Genomic DNA, 6633 nt, shown 5'->3' on the forward strand with positions numbered 1-6633 from the left:
GAGGGTGCATAGCTTTCCTCTATCACCTACAGTTGACACACCGTGCGTCAGGGTCGACGTCTTGCGTCTTGCAGATATCATACCGCTTCGCCGTCTCTTCTCTTTAGAGGTTTTATGTCTCAACAAGACCAGTGGGAACATGCACTCAGCGTCGTCCAGTATGAGCCCCACTTCTTGTTCCAACAGGGCCTTGATGATAGAAACAACCTCCGACAAGAAGCTGCTATTCACGCAGTTTTCGTCCAGTGAATAACGTGCCACTACTCGCGCATTAAAAGGGCCTCGCCCAAGATGCCTCGGACCTCGTCCAGCCATGCCACTATTGGCATGCCGCCACTGCTTTGAAACGTGAACAGTGCTCAGTGGATTACGTGCTACTCGACGTATATCACTGGGATCCTCGCCCTCAATGCGTTGGACCTCGTCCGACCATGGCACTCGTGGCATGAAGCCACTGTTTTGATACATGAGCAGCGCACAGTGGATAACGTGCCACTCCACGATCAGTCCACAAGCTATGCTTGGCACTCCGGTCCGATACACCTTCGTTGTTCACCAACTCGAATACTCCGATATCCAGCACATTGACCGTCTCGGTTCAGCGCTTGCGCCAATAGCGATTTCGTCTCCTAACAGAGGTGGGTTCATGACTCACCAAAGCCTCACCAGGAGAGGTGTGCTACGGCTCATGGTGTTCCAACCATGCCATACCAAGAATGAGGTCATACATTGAATCCAAGCTCAAACTTAAGCAGTATTACACAGTATCGAAGTGAAAAATCTTTACATCGAGGTCCACAGGGACCCTCGGCACAGTGACACGATTCCCCGTCCATAAGCGAACAGGGACGGTGTCAGTCAACCACACTGTCGGCGTGTCAACATACAGCCGACTTTCTTTGATCATGGAGCGTTCAGCATGATTGCCCGACGCCCCGGAATCGATAAGGATCTTTCGTGGCTTCTCGAAGCCCTTCACGGTCGCTTTTACGACCAGCAAGCCCGGCGTGTATACACGTTCCGTGTTCAAGAGTACAAAGCTCTTCGGGGCTGGGCCCTGCTGCCTTCATCCTCGTTGAAGCTCAACAGAACTCAGTACTTCTCCAGCGGGCACCCGCGCTTTTTGGATTTTCTCGTTTCTTCGCGACACACCAGAAGATTGGTAAGAAGCCGGACATCAATTCGATGAACCTTTACGCGCTTTGCGCAGAGAAAAACCAATCCGAAGGTGACGGGTGTCTCCACAGACAAAACACCGTCGAGTGTTTAACCTCACCAAGTGTTGCTCGCTTCCTACCGGCCGTTGACTTACGTAGAGAGGAGAAAAGGCGAGGTGGTATTAATTATGGCCAATAGACCTTAAACCTTCCTTAAACTGATAAGTGCCTCCAATTCTGACATAACAAAATCAAAGAATATACAACTATGCAAGATATAAAATGAATGTGAAACACACACAAAAATAGAGAGGAGGAAAGGTGGAGTGATATTTATCATCGTCAATAGGCCTGGCCTTAAACCTTCCCTTTACGAATAAGTGCCTCCAATTCTGACAAAACATAATCAATTTATATACAACTATGTAAGATATAAAGTGAATGTGAATCACACGCGAAAGTTGAGAGGAGGAAAGGTAAGGTGATATTTATTATCGTCAATAAGCCTTAAATCTTCTTTTGCCTGATAAATGTCTCCAATTCTGACAAAACAGAATCAAAGGACATACAACTATGCAAATTATAAAGTAAACGTGAAACACATCTATTATGTGGTTCGTATAACATTTATAATGGGACGATTCCCATTACATCACCCTCTCCTCTTAAGAGTCGGTTTACCCATATTTTTGTCAGACTTTCTCCAGACTTTTCTTCAACCGTTCCTCCGACTCTGAGATTCGTACATTTGTAACTCACAAGAGACGAAACACGTTGAAGACGACTTGGTTCGACGACGAGCGTACAGCAAATCGCATCTTAATCCGAGGATGCGAAGGCGTCTATGCCATCATCGAACTTGGATGATGCTCCGATTTCACATCGAACGGCGCTTTCGCACTATGAGCCAACACCTGGCATCAAATGACCAGCTTGAATTAAAGACCCATCGAAAAGCTCAGTCGTCCAGCGTAATTGCACTACCAAGAAACCGATAGTCGTCACAATTTTCAAGACCGACATGGTGGCGGCACCTTAGAGCTTAATGAATTACTAAGTCAAATAAAAGCTTGAGTAATGGCTCAAACCGCGTATTTATGCGCCATCGAGCCGATTACACGTGCTGGAGGAGACCCACAAAAGTCTAATGTACGTACCGTGCATCCAGCAATACTATGTAGATTCCATCCAAATTATGACACTCGATTCTGGTCATGGGATTATGCTACCGAATCAGCAACTAACCACCGTTTGCAAAGCGTAAGCACATCTGCTGACTTGTTATAGATATATTTGAATTGCCCGATTCACAGCGCAGGATCGGGTTTACTACGATATCAAAGATGCTCGTGAAGTTTGTGCGGTCATTAGTCGAATCGACAACGAAAGGGAGAAGAAGAGAATAGGAGGGGACGGACCGCCAAATCGTAGCGCGTCCAGTGCAAGAACAATATCGCGACAGTCGCAAAAAAGAAGACTTCGAGGATCCCGCGTATTCTCGTCTGCTGGATAACCCAGTAATTTCACCAAGAGCTCCTTCCGACTGCAGGGCATTCCGCTCCGCCATTACGTTCTCGACATAGTAGTATCGATTTCCGTGTCGATTAAGAAGCGGGAGATGTGCCCGAAGAGGGAGTCTCCTCTGCTTCTTCTGTGACTGTTCCACAATATATGTCGAATTTGTGTGGATATACTTCTCGAAGTACTTTCCAACGCAATCAGCAACCCCGACTTCCACGATCGTTCGTTTGTTTCCAACTTTCCAATGATGCTGATGATTCTGAGATGATGCAGACGTAACGACCCAAAGGATTTCGTCTTTTGACCTTCGTACAGAAGACGTGGCTCTAACGCCACCTTCAAATTAGACTGCTTTATATCCAGGTTGGAACTCTCGTCCTCGCGATAGCAGGGATTTAGGGGTCCTACGCAGAACGTTGGATGTATCCTCGGCCAGCTTGGCAGGTCGATAGCGTACGTTTTCTTATGGTATGACATAATTCGGAATGGACCGATGAAGCCAGGTAATAGCTTTGAGCTACCCAAGTTTGAAACCGCATCGTCTGATAGGATCTTAGTACTAAGTAGTACATGACCCATAATAATAGACGACATCGTTTATCTGCGTATTTCTTTTGTAATTTTATTGGCCATTGCATCTTGCACGCGTGGTCACACTTGCACAACTCATAATGAATAAGTCAAGAGCATCCTTGAACACGCGCTTCACATTCGCACTATTGATTGTATCAATTTGGGAGGCAACGGTACGCTGAGCCCCTCCTGTGAGAGGGCGCTGTTCACAAACAGTCTTTCACACAAGCTTGTGCGACGTGGAGGGAGAAGGACGGTCCCGACTTGAAGGGAAAAAGAACGACTTAAGCCCTTTAAGGCAAATTTTGCAGCTGAATAAAAATGAGTAATGGTACTCTAGCTAATACAAAACACCCCAATGGTTTCTGTAGGTCTTACAAATTGAACACTGGGCTTCTTAGTTTTATATAAGAGGTGTACTGAGGTTGAGCCTCAGCTCCAAGTGATACAAGAGCTTGGGTGTACGGGGCTTAAACTTCAAAAGCTTGAGCTTTAACTTTCGAGGGAAGTATCTAGTAGAAGGGACTGGCTTACGCCACCTTATAAGGAAAAAGACACCTCGGTCTCGTCACCAGTACAGACCCCCAAGTTTTTTTTGCATCGCACAGAATGTTTGTGACTTCATATAAGTAATCACGTATACATTTGAGAGCACCATACTGTAATCTTCTTTCATTAATTCCTACAATGCATAAAGAAGGTTCATGAATGTATGAGGGTGGGATTGTAAAATATTACACATGAAGTAAACCAGAGCCACCACTCATGGCACGAAGCCGTAATTGCTGGTGTCACAAGCCATTCAAAAAAGTCTAAAATCCAGTGGATGAATGGACCGAATAGCTCGTAACAATTTTTGCCAACGGTAACAACGAAGTCCATTCTGCGGGACATTCCGCACGAAAGCTTCTCAACACATCATCGACCTCTCGATTGGCACGTTCTGTTTGCCCGTCGTTTTTCGGGTGCACCGCTGTAGACATGTCCAAGCGAGTGCCAAGAATTCGGAAAGATTTTTTCTGAAGGTCACTCGTGGACCGTTTGTCACGATCAGAGACGATGGCCTTTGGCAACTCGTGATTGAAAAAAACGTGGTCAATGAACAAATATGCATCGATGGAATCGCTACACGGAGCGAAACGATATTGCTTGGTCCATCAACAAGGAAGAGTACCTCATTGTGGTCATCGAAACAGATGATCGTTACCCTACACACTCGTTTTGACCACGAGGGGAACACTCCGTCATGTGTCGTAAATGAAAGACGTCGATCCTTCGAAGACCAAACCCTCATGGGTGATTTTAATACCACGCTCACAAGAGCTTATAACTGCCCCAGAGACCCCATACATCCACTGGGTTCAGGCGTTTCCCGAATGCCTCGTGATATTGGTACCACGTAAATCGAGACCATACGACGAGAACCTTATTGAGGTTCGTCTCTCACGTGAACAATCACGGCGGAGGTGACCGAGTTGTTTACACTGTAACAGCGAACTTGTTATCTACGGACAGTCACCGTGCTTAGGTCCATTGGTTCCGGAAATTTGGTAGCTGTAGTCACTGCTTCCATCGGGTTGACCAATTAACCACATGCTTAATACTGACAGTATTCCGCACGCAATGCAATCATAATTGCATTTCCAGGTTGTCGGGCTCTGGCGAAAGACTTCGGGTTTAGGAAGCCCATAAGTGAGTTCCTTCTTAAATGACCATCGCTGCCTCTTGCAGTGGCTCACTTGCCATACTGGCACTAAGCCCACGGAGCGTATGTACTTTGTCATGCAACTACTGTTGTCTTGACAGTATGACAGAAACTTTGACCATTGTCGAAACGTCACATTCGGCGGAAGGAACATCGATTCCACAGCCTTTTTCTTACTCTTGCCTTGTAACAAAGTATCCAGCACGGTTGAATTCTCACGTCATCATCCAATCCTTTACACGGCCATCCAAATACGATATAGAGAATGCCGCTTTACTAAGGTCGTCACAAATTGAGCCATCGTGATAGCGATGTTTATTACTCGCTGCCAGAACGCAAGATTTTTATCTTCGTTCTCGTGAAAGCTTTTTACATTGATTTTCGCGGGATGTTCCGTGTGTACCGACAGTGTCACCAACACTTGTGGAGGAGGTGACGAAACCGGCGTCGGTGTATTCTTCAATAGAAATTCCAATAATTCTTGCTCATACACAGCAACTTTTGCTAAGCGTTGATTTTTCGCTGATTGGTCCAATTAAAGCATTTCGGAGACTGCATGATCACCGATTGAGGCTCGCGGCTTCACCACACACACCCACTGCGAGTGTGTTAGAAACAATTGTTCTACCTGCTAATCATAGGACGACCACCGCCTGTGGTGTCTCCATCATCCATCGACATTCCATCAAAGTATTCGGTGTGGAAATGAATACTAGTTTTACCATGGTAAAGGGAATTGCTCGTCTGTGTACCCACACTTTTTTTCGGAAAGCTTAGGTCAACTGACACGCTTCACCAAGTGTTGCTCGCTTCCCGCGGGCCGTTGACTTTCTTAGAAAGGAGGAAAGGTGAAGTGACATTTATTATGGCCAATAAGACTTAAACCATTTCTAAACTGATAAGTGCCTACAATTATGATAAAACATAATTAAGGAATATACAAATACGGAAAAGATATATTTAATGTTATCCACACACCTATGTAATGGGACTGATCTCATTACATAACAGAAACCGTCTGTTTGGGGGGGGTATTCAAGCGGTTGCGGCACGCAACGCGACATCCCGCGTCCAGCCTACGGTTTCGTGAAAGCGGTGGTCATCCCATTCAAAACAGATAAGAAAATTATCCCGTGACGGCAGGACAGGATATTTGGAAAGTGAAGAGAAAGTCGGCGCGACTCTTGGGCATGCGGTATAGTCAGCTGGATTTTATGTGGCAAATCTAGCTGGTTAGTAATAGGCAACGCGATGTCACTGTAGATTTTTCAATTTAAAGCTGTCAGGGAGTTTGGTGGCAAAATGTAATCACCACATTTGGAACCAAATATTGTAAAGGAAAAGATAACAGCAAGTGGTGAATGTTGAATGTTTGTGCTAATCTGGACATGACGTAAAATTGTCAAATCACCCGAAAAGCTCAATCGTCCGATGGCACAACCGTTGGGGCACATCGTGGCTATGCACGAAATATTTTCGACGATAAATTCGATCAAAATAATAAATGCGGAGACAACAGAAAACATGATATAAAGAACCGCATTAAACACTTACGAGCAGTACTCGAGTTTATGAGCTTAAATTAGCTTATCAATTATATCGACAAGTGTAGGTTTGGGGTTGACGAAATCTTTTTTCTATGCTGCTTCATTGGTAAGTAGGACCTGCATGCAGATC

Source organism: Plasmopara halstedii (genome assembly GCF_900000015.1).
Source record: "Plasmopara halstedii genome assembly, contig: Scaffold_2386, whole genome shotgun sequence".
Lineage (NCBI taxonomy): Eukaryota > Oomycota > Peronosporomycetes > Peronosporales > Peronosporaceae > Plasmopara > Plasmopara halstedii.